General features: G+C 29.8%; 1 pseudogene; it reads left to right on the top strand.

Moving 5' to 3' along the window:
• Positions 1–10,148: 10,148 nt before the first annotated feature.
• Positions 10,149–10,818, top strand: LOC141701453 (agamous-like MADS-box protein AGL62; annotated as a pseudogene).
• Positions 10,819–14,387: the final 3,569 nt, after the last annotated feature.

Below are 14,387 nucleotides of genomic sequence, written 5' to 3'. Positions count from 1 at the left end.
ACCCCTAGTATTTATAAGATTGGATTTTTAATAATATTTTGGACCCCTAAGATTTTGTAGAGGGGTGTTTGGTTGAAATAATAATTGTTTTTCTTTTTTATCTCATTTTTGAAACAAATAATATTTGTTCCATAAATACATATTATTACGGTACAATTACAGTCAACAATTTCATATACCAAATTTTTTTCGTATTTCGGTTTCTTTTTCGTACACAAACACGTAATTGTAATTAAATAATAAATTAAGGCGGTTTTGAATTTACCTTTGTTACACGACATGAACATATAAATTGACATAAATACATATTTAAAGAAATATTTTAAAATTATTTAAATATATTTTATAAATTATTGTATTTATAATTTTATAAAAAATAGAAAAAATTCAAATTCAAAAATTTGACAACACTTATAACTTATTGACTTAAACTCAATTAATAAAAGTACTCCTAACAAAAAAAATATTGAAAAAGAAAATCATTATTTTGTGAAAATGTTTAAAAACAAAAGAAGAAGCTATTGATTAATTTATAATTAGATTTGAATGAGACCTTTGAACGATTTTCGCTTGCGACTCAACTGGAGGAACCTAAATATGGAAGCGAACGAGGGCTTGTCGTGCATTTGACAAACTCACCACACATATTTCAAGTAAAATGTGTCACTGCACATACGAGTGTAACTTAGAATTTCTTTTGCTTCCCATTCTGCTAGTAATAAAAGATATGCGAAAACTCTTACCCATGTCTCCATATTTTTTTAAATTATTTGCTGGAGTTGTTCGATTATAACTTGAGGCGCTACTTCAATGGCTCGATCTGAAGACGACCGTCTCTACAAGTTTTAGTACCATATCTTCCAAACCAAGTTGTATACCGTCTTGTTTCAACCCTACTATATCCTCGTTTACGATATATATGTATATGTATATATATGTATATATATTTTGTTCATTTCGAATAGGGCGACCTTTTTTTAGTACATGAAATCCATATACGGGGTCAGAGGATTTGGTCATCATATGAAACCTCAATCCAAGATAAATTATTTAATCAATAAACAAATGTCAGCAGAAGATATTTAACATCTATGACCCCAAACTAATCCAAGATCTTTTAAGATTACAGTTCTAGAAACAAGAATTCCAAATTCAATAAATACATTTTTCACTTTCTTTTAAATAATTCTCAATTCAATACCAAACCCACTAGTATAACTTTGAAAAGAAGTACACTATCCCAACTATAAAATAACATAATATAAAATAATATATCTATATATATATATAATATAATATAAACAACTTTACATAACAGAACTTACACTAGTCCGCAAACCCTGGCCAACCACCTTCCAAAAGCTTCTTCATTGCTTCCTCGAATTACACGCTAAATATATATAATATTTTGTTCGTTTCGAGTAGGGCGACCTTTTTTAAGAAAATGAAATCCATACTTTGACAAATGAGATTTATAACAAGTAGACACTTCTGCAGGAGCATAATCGATTTTATGGTTAAATACATTACGAGATATTTTTTCATACTTTTCATATTTAGTTCTAACTATTTTTTGCACCCTTTAATCGACCTGAACAACATTACACATATAAGGATCCCCTCCACCCTTTTTCATTACTAATGGAATATCATTCATTATTTTACTAAAATTGGAACGCAGTGATTTTGTTTTATTTCAAGGTTAAAAACAAATATATTGAGTAACACGAGAAGTACTTTGTTGAACAGGTTTTATTTTTACGGACTCAATTAAGGTCCCTCGGGAACGGAATGCTGCCCTTTTTCTATGTTAGCCAAATAGTCTGGATGGGATGAGACTAAAAATTTAATCGAAATTATAATATTTAAAAATGTTTTGGTCAAAATTACATAAAATATGACACAAAATTACACGACATGCAGGTACATGTACACAAACGAATTCTTAACTAGTGATGGATTTAGTATTCATTTAAACTAAACACGAAAGTACAAGAAGACGTGAAAGAATATAAAATGAACAAATTATCAGGTTTAAGTAAAAATCATCGTTCAACAAAATAAAAATGAATTGACACTAGTACTAAGAAAACTCCATTCAAATAAAAATGATTTTGAACTGAAATTAAAAAATTAAAAATATTTCAATTTAAATGTTTCAATTTCGATAAAATATTCCACCTAAATTGATTAAAATCGACCGTTAATAATATAAATAAATAAATATTATTCATATTTTATATAACTATTTGCTATTGCATTTTTAGGAACAGGAGATATATGATTCTTGTTCCAATTTTATCCGAAAAATAAGCGACTGCATTTTAGATAGGGTCAGAGGGAGGAGGGAGGGAGGGAGTGAGGTTCTTGTTGTTTCCACTTTCTCTCAAAGTTATTCCTCACCAGTCCTCACACTAGAACTCCCGCACAATACTTGGTACTTGGTTCTTGATTGACATAAGTTCAATCTATGTTCCGCGTTCTTTCATAACAGTAAAAGCAATCCTCCTTTCTTTTATCTTTCAAAGCTTGTCTATTCACGGTTTTATCATCGTAAAATCGAAAATGAGTGTTTAACATGCTGAGGATTGCCATCAAATTTGAGTAGAATCATAGTATTTCTTAACTTCTTTGGGCACAACCTATTGTAGAAACATTGCTAGTTTCTTGGCTAAGGTATATGATAATGTTATTGAATAAATGCAAATGCAACTTGTTCTCTGAAAAATGGTACTGTCACTTTATTTGCATAGGTACACAAAGGAAGATTTAAGCTGATCAACGAGATGTGCACCAAGGAATTATCATCATAAATATTCAGTCTAATAGCGTGATTAGTAAAATAACGACATAAGATTCTTCCAAAAACAGCTCTGCTCCCATCTTCCCATCCAATCTTATAAGGGATTCGATTCATTAAGAAGTGGATGTGGATTTTCACATCGTCCATTAAAACCAGATCCTAACTACTAAACTTATACATTTATAAATTATTAATATATATAAATAAAATTTAAATATAATCAATTAATAAAATTAATTTATATGTATTAATATTCTAATTTTTCAAGTTATTTATTTTATTTTCAAAGTAACTATTATTTCATCATATTAAATTTCTTCTACACACCACATTTTATCATATTATAATGAGTGAATCATGTGTGTCAGAAATTATTTTCAATACATAATTAGTTTATTTATTCACAGTCAACATTTTTTATTTTAATTTTTAAAAACGACTTATATAATTAATTCATATCTTTCTTAAATTACATGTTTTACTTTTATGTATTTATTTTATAATTATTTTAAACTGAACTATTTCACATATTCAATATTTCACAAATCTTCTGACTTAAAGTTGTGTGCTACACATCTTCTGAACCATTTAAATTAATTATTCATCTCAAAAAATTTAAATGGATTCGGAAGGTCCGATCCGATAATCGAGATCCTAATGAATTTGGATATAAATTATGTTATTAAAAAATCTGAAATTGATCTGATCTCAATCCAATCCAACAAATTTAAATAAATATGAATTAATTAAATCCGATCCAAATTTGAACATCAGCACAAGGATAACTTACTCGATTCACATTGTATATCTCCTATAAGGCACTTACCGCTTCAATTCAACAGAAATGGAATGAAATTTTATCATGTTTTACTAAAATTGCACCAAAATTTCCATCATATTTTAGCCAATATTACTTGTATGGTAATATTCTATCCCCAAAAACTTCTGTATTCATGATTATATCTTCCTATAAAGAGGTGTTAGCATATTTTTCGGCAATTGAACCTTCCTCCAACAAAAAATTCTTTTAAGGCCATATTATTAAATGAAAAATAGATTATTCCCATTATTTGATACATTGACAGTCTTCGGATCGTAATATCTTAAAAATCTTATGCAAATCATGTTTTTCCCGGTAAGAAAAATATATTTAAAAGGAAATTACAATACCGAATTTGACACGTAAGTCACAGCAAAAAATTTAGTCAAAACGGACACTGCTAAATAATTAGCTTATATGTAGATATTGTCGAATTATTTTTTAATGTGAATTTAAGGAAATTTTCAGCTAGATTAAGTAAAATGAGAGTGGTGGTGACAACCGGCAGAATAACAAATTCGCTAGAATAAGTATTTAATAATAAAATTTATTGGCTTAATTTGAATTAAAAATGTGCAATAGCATTAATATTACTAATATCCATACATTAAGAAATAAGATTTTTGTAACTCCCGAATCATTGATAGTGTCACAAGGTACAATATGTTTAATACCTTAAAACAGATTAGGAGGTTATAATTGTTGCCAGCTTCAGTGTAAATGCCAAGCCTCTTATAAATAGCAAATGATTTTACACTACAAATCAGAGCTTCAACATGCATAAACATTGCTCCATTGTCTTTTCTTTTGGTTTCCGTTCTTGATAGCTTGTTTAGAGATGGAAAAAAGAGCCCAGCATTGGTCACCAAAAGATCAAGATTGCGAAAATAGAGCGTAAGAATCACCTGCAAGTTACCTTCTCCAAACGTCGATCGTGGCCTTTTAAGAAGGCGAGTGAGCTCCGTACACTTTGTGAGTTGGGATTGCCGTTGTATTCCAAGCGTTTGGTATGAGCGAAAAGCTTAGTCCGAGATATGTTGGACCTTTTGAGGTTTTGGTATCGTAGAGAGTTGCGTTGTCGCCACAAACTATCTCATGTGAATAATGTGTTGGCATGTGTCTAGTTTTGAGGGGCTATAAATATCATCCCTTACACGTAGTTAAAGTATCCATTGAATAAGATTAGAGAAGATCTTTCTTGTGAGGAAGAAGCTTGGGAGGGGGCGAATTTGTGGGAAGAACGCCATTCCGTTATGTGAAATTGTGGAAAAAATCATCATGGAGAGAGAGTCTACTTGGAATTAGAAGATCTATTTGTGAGAATATCCGTATTTATTCGATTCAGTACGAGTTTTTAGTTTGTTAATTCCGGGGACGAATCGTATTTAAGGGGGGTATATATGTAATATACGAGAATTTAATAATAATAATAATAATAATAATAATAAATATAAGATTTGAATTAAAATTAAAATAGTGATTTAATTCATTTGTTAAATAGCATAGAAAATAAAGTAATAGTAATTATTTGTTATAATTCTAATTCTAATAGTTAGAGGGAGACCTTGTGTAATATATATATATATATATATATATATTATATATATATAATATCAACACATGGGCATTCTTAATTTACGCAAGCAAAGGAAAAGAGAAGAAAAATCTTAGAAGAGCAGGCGGATAAAGATCTTAGAGGAAAACAGAGTCATCGAGCCTTGTAGTAGTTTTTTTGTTTGTTTTCATTGAATAAGGTAACTCTTTATTGCATGTTATTATAGATTAGTCATATAGCTAAGCACTTCGCATGTGACCTTGTCAATTGTTGACAGAGCACACACAACACACAAATTTAGTAATAAAGTGTATGGCCATCCTTGTTTCTTTGTTGTCAAATCACGTCATTAGTGTCAAGTACGAATTATATTATTTATTTATACATATGTTTAATCCACAAGATCTGCTGCTTCAATTCCAATATTCATGTTACTTTAAAATTATTAAGTTAGATTATGCATATGTGAGCTTTTATTTAATTGCGGTTGATTAGACTATGATAGTGTGGCAACATGGATGATTCAAGTTATTTAAATTATTTATATAAAATTAAAATTTTGTGAGGGTTTTTCACTACTTCAATATACTTATTTATTAGTTATAATTTAAATTGATTTTATGTATGCCAGCTTACCATTAAAACAATTTAATTGGTGTACATGTACTTAGTCCAATTATACTAGTGAGTCCAATTATACTAGTGTCATAATTTATAATTAATTATTTAATAAGGTGAACAATGGTAGTTAATTTGGAATCTAACTATTTTAAGTATATGTATTATTAAATTAGTAAGCAGTGTGGTAGTTAGGTGCATTCGTTTAAACAAATTGTATAATTATAAATGTAATAATGACATGACATTTGGTCTCTTTAGTGTTAAATTCGAGGACATGTAATGTACTGATTCGGAGCCGAATAGTTGTGTATTGATAAAAAAATTATTTTTGAATAAATTAAGAAGCAACAAACATTAATTATAAATTTTAATTTTGTAATTAGATCACGGGTCGGGGATTTAGCACATCATTTGCAGATTTTGATATTACTTAGTTGCGATATTCGAGGTACGGATTATGTCCCTTTTTTATTCACCGTTACTTCCTCTTGTCCATTATATTTATTTGATTCATTCTGTTCTACTTTCTGTTCATTCCGTTAATATTTGCTTTGACCGTTTTAAATTTCCGAAAATTATTTTAAAATTTGATTTTGAAAATTTAGATATCTGTGTATGCGGTTTTCAAAAATTATTTATGACACTCACCTGCTTTGGAAATTTGTATCATTTTTCTCATGTGATTTTTAAATTTTGCGAGAATATTTTCATTTTGAACCCTTAGTGTGATTTAGGGTATACCGAGTTAACAGGAGTACTACAGCCATGTCATTGCGGTACCAGTGACATGACACTTCCGTGACACTGTGATTGGTCATGGCGTATCCTTCTGTTAGCTCTTGGGAGGAGCGTTTGCCATTTTGATATTTGTTCAGGATACGTGGCTGCACCCAGAATTTGATTTGTGATTTGATTTATGGTGACGTTGTATATGTCGTACACTGTTATCCATTCTGTTGCACATATTAGGTACCCTATGATGTGTGTATTTGTATCCGTTCTGATTTCGGTATGAAATATCATAACCCAAATTTATTGTTTTATTATAAGCTGTGAAATATTTATTTCTGATTTTCTGTTTTATAAATTGTATTCCAAATCCGTACTGGACGTTTGGCTCATGCCGTATTTTTTTCCGGTAGGTGCATAGGGGAAATCTTGGACTGTGCTATGGAGAGCAACCCCATTTATTGATTAGAATTTTTGACTTTATCAATATTAGACTTAATTATTTATTTAGAGATTTCAACATTCATATTTTTGGTTTAGACAGTTTGTAGATTTAATATTATTTTTGGAGATTTTATACTGTTTATTTATTGTTTAGAAATATATTAGTGCTCTGTTTGCAGGTTTATGATAGCTAATACCTCCTTCTAATTTTTAAGAAGGGGTGTTACAAACTGGTAGTATTCAACTCCCATTCTTCCAAAAACAGGTCTGCTCCCACCTTCCCATCTAGAGCTGCAAACGAACAGAACCGAGCCGAGTTCTGTCCGAGCCGAGCCGAGCATAATTTTTTTTTAAAATGAACCGAGCCGAGCTGAGTTTAAAAACCCAGCCGAAAAAAATGTTTACGATCAGCTCGTTTATAAAGGAGCCGAGCCGGACACGAGTTTGCTCACGAATAACCGAGCCGAGCCGAACTCGAGCCGAGCCGAACTCGAGCCGAGTCGAGTTGTTCACTAATAGTTCGCATATATTTTTTAATCGACCAAGCTTAAGGTATAATTTATAACTTTATAAGTTTTATGGAGATCAAATACTAATTTCATCTTACAATTATATACTCACACTTACACTCTACACTTATCAATTTTTTTCACTAGTCGAGTTTTAAGAACAAAATCATTTTTATTTTAAATTAATGAGACATTCATAACTTTAGAAATCATACAATACTTTTAAATTGTTGATGTCGATTGTCAAAGATTTAGTAATTTTTTATATTTCAGTTAAATTGTTTTAGATTAGAAACGAGATATAAAATAAAATAAAGGAAGTAAGCCCATTTAAGTGGTTGAGAAATAAAATTATTAAAAATTATCTTATGTTTTTCTTAAAAATATTATAATTTATTTTAAGAACTCACTATTTTAATTTATTTGAAATTGTAATTTTGGTCGATTTTATCATAGACACCTCTAATAAAAGTGTGAGGTGATATTTAGTGTTAAGTTTAATTAGAAATTGTTTGTTAAAGTAACCAAGCTCTAGTGCTATGTCTGAAATTAATTAAATTATTTATTGTTAAAATATATATTAAATTTTTATTAAATTAATTATTATACTTTAAAATTAGTATTAAATTTTAATTAAAAAAATTTAAAATCTTTATAAAAGTGATTAGTAAATATTTATTACTCCCTCAGTCCCTTCCAATTGTTTACATTTTTGGGGAAGTGTCCGACACGCATTTTAAGGTGCATAAAAAGTATAGTTATGTAACTTATTTTTACAATTTTTTTTTGAATAAAAGTTGAATGTTTTAATTTTTATTCAGAAAAATAAAATTGTAAAAAAAATTACAGAACTATACTTTATATGCACCTTAAAATGCGTGTCGAACACTCTCTAAAAAATGTAAACAATTGAAAGGGACGGAGGGAGTATATGTTATATTTAAAAAATTTATCTGAGCCGAGTTACCGAGTTCGAGCCGAGTCCGAGCTAAACGAACCGAGTCCGAGCCGAATATTAAAAAACTCGGCTCGGCTCGTTTAATTATCTGAGCTTATTTTTTTATTCGCGATCGGCTCGTTTAAGAAAATGAGTCTAGCCAAGTTCACTTAAGCGAACCGATCCCGATTTTTGTTCACGAACGGCTCTGTTCATTTGCAGCTCTATTCCCCTCCAATCTTACAAGGATTCGATTCATTAAGAAGTGGATATGGATTTTCACTCGTCGATAAAAACCACATCCGAACTACTAAACTTATACATTTATAAATTATTTATATATATAAATAAAATTTAACTATAATCAATTAATAAAATTAATTTATACGTATTGGTATTCTAATTTTATAAGTTATTTTATTGTATTTTCACATTAACTATTATTTCATCACATTAAAATTTCTTGTACACACCACATGTTATCATATTCAAATGAGTGAATCATGTATGTCACAAATTATTTTTATACATAATATTTTAGTTATTCACAATTCACAACATTTTTTTATTTTAATTTTTGAAATTGATATATGTAATTGATTCATATATTTCTGAAATTACAATGTTTTACTTTTATGTATTTATTTTATAATTATTTTAAACTGAACTATTTTCACATATTTTCAAAAAAAAATTATTTTCACAACACCTCTAACTTAAAATAGTTTCTTGTGCTTTAGTTTTTTTTATTATTGAACCATGTTAAATTAAAATTATTCATCTCAAAAAATTTAAATGGATCCAGTGGTCCGATCCGATAATCGAAGATCCTAATGAATTTGTTTATGAATTACGCTATTAAAAATCTGAAATTGATCCTGATCTCAATCCAATCCAATAAATTTAAATGAATATGAATATGAATTTAATCAAATCCAATCCACATTTGAACACCAGCACAAGGATAACTTAGTCTGGTTCGCATTGTATATCTCCTAAAAAGGCACTTAAGCTTCAATTCGACGGAAATGGAATGAAATTTTATCATGTTTTACTAAAATTGCACCAAAATTTCCATCCTATTTTAGCCAATATTATTGTATGGTAATAATTCTATTTTAAATGAAAAATAGATTATGCCCATTATTTGATACGTTGACGTCTTACGGATCGTAATATCTTAAAAATTTTATGCAAATCATGCTTTCCGGTAAGAAAAATATATTTAAAAGGAAATTACAATAGCGAATTTTGACACGTAATTCACAGAAAAAAATTTAGTCAAAACGGACACTGCTAAATAACTTATACGTAGATATTGTCAAATTATTTTTCATGTGAATTTTAAGGTAATTTTCACTAGATTAAGTAAAATGAGAATGGTGGCTACAACCAGCAGAATAACAAATTCGCTACAATAAGTATTTAATAACAAAATTTATTGGCTTAATTTGATTTAAAAATGTGCAATAACATGAATATTAGTAATATCCATACATTAAGAAATAAGATTTTTGTAACTCCCCAATCATTGATATTGTCACAGGAACAATATGTTTGATTCCCTTAACACAGATTAGGAGATTATAATTTTTGCCAGCTTTCAGTGTTAATGCCAAGCCTCTTATAAATACCAAATGATTTTACTCTACAAATCAGAGCTTCAACATACATAAACATTGCTCCATTTGCTTTTCTTTTGGTTTCTGTTCTTGATAGCTTGTTTAGTGATGGCCAAAAAGTTCAGCATTGGCCGCCAAAAGATCAAGATTGCGAAAATAGAGCGTAAGAATCACCTGCAAGTTACCTTCTCAAAGCGTCGATCAGGCCTTTTTAAGAAGGCAAGTGAGCTCTGTACACTTTGTGGAGTTGAGATTGCCATTATAGTCTTTTCTCCAGCTGGAAAAGTGTTCTCCTTTGGACATCCTAATGTTGAAGGTATAATTGATAGGTTTTTTTAGTCGCAATCCTCCACCTTCAAACTCAAGCACTCTCCATCTCGTTGAAGCTCATCGCAGTATGACTGTTTGCGAGCTGAACTTCCATCTCACACAGATTTTCAATGAACTAGAGGGTGAGAGGAAGAGAGGAGAGGCACTTGATGACATGAGGCAAGCTAGCCAGAGCCAGTTTTGGTGGGAATCTCCAGTCGAAAAGATGGGATTTGATGAGCTTCAACAATTGAAGGACTGCATGGAAGCGTTGAAGAAAAATGTGAACAATCAAGCTAATAGCATCTTGATTGAGAATGCAAATTCTAATTTGCCACCTTTTGGTTTTAATGGACACAGGGCCTTTAATCAGTTTGAAGCTAAGCCTAATCAGATTGATCCTGCTTCTCATGTCCCTGGTTACGGATATGGTAATGGTTATTTTGGTCTGAGCAACTTTGCTGCGTAATCTGAGCTTGTGTCTTGCTAGACAGTTCTGAGTCTCCATTTTGATTGATGCTGTGTGGCTTTGCCGGAAAAGAAAGTTCATTTTTCTATCTATTGGTTAAAGTTGTAACTTAAATTTGACAAACAGTTTGATCTGAAGTTTATTCTGAGGTTGTAATGGATATTGTTTTTTGAAAATGGTCAGCTGCATATGTCTAAATATTCTTTAAGCTTAAAATGTCAATTACTATTGAAAAGTTATCAAAAAAGAGAGCCCTGTGGGCATCATTCGTTTCAAATAGCCATCATCAACTAACATAAGCACTGAGAGTTGGATGAACGCGCAACTTATAATCTTGTTTTTCATACCAAAACAAGTTATATTGGGAAAGAAAAATTACCAACTTTTTTTTGAAATATTAATAAAAAAAGAAGAAGCAATTGATTAATCTATAAATTAGATTTGAAAGATGAACTTTGACTTGCGACTCAAGGAACTGGATCTCAAAGCGAACGGGGTTTTGTCGTGCATTTGACAAACTCAGATTACAAATTTAAATAGGATATTAACATCTACCAACCCCCACTATATCTACCTTTACTATATATATTATATTTTGTTCGTTTCGGATATAGCATGACTTTTTTGTAGTGTATAAAATTCACACATTAACACTCGAGATCTTGTAATGAGTAGATACTTCCACAAAAGTATAATCGATTTTCTGATTAAATACAGTACCCGATATTTTTCTATACTTTTTGCATTCAATTCTAGCCATTTTCGCACCCTTTAATCGATCTAATCAACATATATACATATAACTCTCCCACCCCTTTTCATTACTAATGGATTATCCTTACTATTTTATTTTACTAAAAATGCAATGATCTTATTTTGTCTCTCGGTTTAAAACATATGTCTTTAGTTACATGAGAAGTATTTTTCTAAACATATTTTATCTTTACTGACTCAATTAAGATCCCTTGGGAATAAAATCTTATCCTTTTTCTATGTTAGCCAAACAGCCAGGCAGATGGAATGAGATTAAAATTTTTAATATTAAAAAAAATGTTTCATTTAAAATTACACAAAATATGACACGAAATTATGATATGAATGTACATAACATGAAACGAATTTTTAACTAGTCATGTTTTGGTTTACTATTCATTTAAACTAAACATAAAAGTTTCCTGATTTGAAAGTATATAAAACAAACGAATTGTCGGGTTTAACTAAACATATACGAATTGGGGGGTTTAAGGTAAAAAGGTCTGAGCTTTAGTGGCTCTCAGGTATAGAGCATGGGTGTGTATGTACAGTATATGCGAAGAGGGGTTTTGGATATGAAGGAATTTATCTGATTCTGAAATGCAGTAACCGCTGCAAGGGGTTTTGGGCTTGAGTAGGTAACCAAAATCGACCTAACCCCAAATTTGTATTATAATTTTTTATGAATTGACTTGTCAGGACATATGTTTAAATTGAATTCGCAGACGCACATGAATGCATGCAAGATCTCATATTATTACGAGAAAAGTTATCTTTTGTTATAATTATTTGGACCCCTAGTATTTATAAGATTGGATTTTTTTAATAATATTTTGGACCCCTAATATTTTGTAGTAGAGGGTTGTTTGGTTGAAATAATAATTGTTTGTTCTTTTTTATTGTCTCATTTTGAAACAAATAATAATGTTGCCATAAATACATATTATTACAGTACAATTACAGTCAACAATTTCATATACGACACAATTTTTTGTCGTATTTCGGTTTATCTTTTTCGTACACAAACACGTAATTGTAATTAAATAAATAAATTAAGAGGCGGTTTTGAATTTACCTATGTTACACCACATGAACAAATATAAATTGACATAAATACATATTTAAAGAAATATTTTAAAATTATTTAAATATATTTTATAAATGTATATTGTATTTATAATTATTATAAAAACAAAATAGAAAAAATTTCAAATTCAAAAATTTGACAACACTTATAACTTATTGACTTAAACTCAATTAATAAAAGTACTCCTAACAAAAAAATTATATTGAAAAAGAAAAATCATTATTTTGTGAAAATGTTAAAAACAAAAGAAGAAGCAATTGATTAATTTATAAATTAGATTTGAATGAGACCTTTGACGATTTTCGCTTGCGACTCAACTGGAGGAACCTAAATATGGAAGCGAACGAGGGTTTGTCGTGCATTTGACAAACTCACCACACATATTTCAAGTAAAATGTGTCACGTGCACAAACGAGTAATGTAACTCATAGAATTTCCTTTTCGCTTCCCATTCTGCTAGTAATAAAAAGATATGCGAGAACTCTTACCCATGTCTCCATATTTTTTAAATTATTTGCTGGAGTTGTTCGATTATAACTTGAGGCGCTACTTCAATGGCTCGATCTGAAAGACGACCGTCTCTACAAGTTTTAGTACCATATCTTCCAAAACCAAGTTGTATACCGTCTTGTTTGCAACCTCTACTATATCCTCGTTTACGATATATATGTATATGTATATATATATAATATTTGTTCATTTCGAATAGGGCGACCTTTTTTTAGTACATGAAATCCATATACGGGGTCAGAGGATTTGGTCATCACGATGAAACCTCAATCCAAGATAAATTGTTTAATCAATAAACAAATGTCAGCAGAAGATATTTAACATCTATGACCCCAAACTAATCCAAGATCTTTTAAGATTACAGTTCTAGAAACAAGAATTCCAAATTCAATAAATACATTTTTCACTTTCTTTTAAAATAATTCTCAATTCAATACCAAACCCACTAGTATAACTTCGAAAAGAAGTACACTAGTCCCAACTATAAAATAACATAATATATAATATAATATAATATAATATAATATAATATAATATAATATAATATAATATAAACAACTTTACATAACAGAACTTACACTAGTCCGCAAACCCTGGACCAACCACCTTCCAAAAGCTTCTTCATTGCTTCCTCGAATTACACGGCTAAATATATATAATATTTTGTTCGTTTCGAGTAGGGCGACCCTTTTTAAGAAAATGAAATTCATACTTTGACAAATGACATTTTGTAACAAGTAGACACTTCTGCAGGAGCATAATCGATTTTATGGTTAAATACATTACGAGATATTTTTTCATACTTTTCATATTTAGTTCTAACTATTTTTTGCACCCTTTAATCGACCTGAACAACATTAACACATATAAGGATGCCCTCCACCCTTTTTCATTACTAATGGAATATCATTCATTATTTTACTAAAATTGGAACGCTGTGATTTTGTTTTATTTCAAGGTTAAAAACAAATATAATGAGTAACAGGAGAAGTACTTTGTTGAACAGGTTTTATTTTTACGGACTCAATTAAGGTCCCTCGGGAACGGAATGCTGCCATTTTTCTATGTTAGCCAAATTGTCTGGATGGGATGAGACTAAAAATTTAATCGAAATTATAATATTTAAATAATATTTTGGTCAAAATTATATAAAATATGACACAAAATTACACGACATGCAGGTACATGTACACGAACGAATTCTTAAGTAGTCATGGAT

The sequence above is a fragment of the Apium graveolens genome, unplaced genomic scaffold (assembly GCF_009905375.1).
Source record: "Apium graveolens cultivar Ventura unplaced genomic scaffold, ASM990537v1 ctg3853, whole genome shotgun sequence".
NCBI classification, from domain to species: domain Eukaryota; kingdom Viridiplantae; phylum Streptophyta; class Magnoliopsida; order Apiales; family Apiaceae; genus Apium; species Apium graveolens.
Note: the sequence above shows the minus strand (reverse complement) of the source record. Positions and strands in the feature narration are given on the sequence as shown.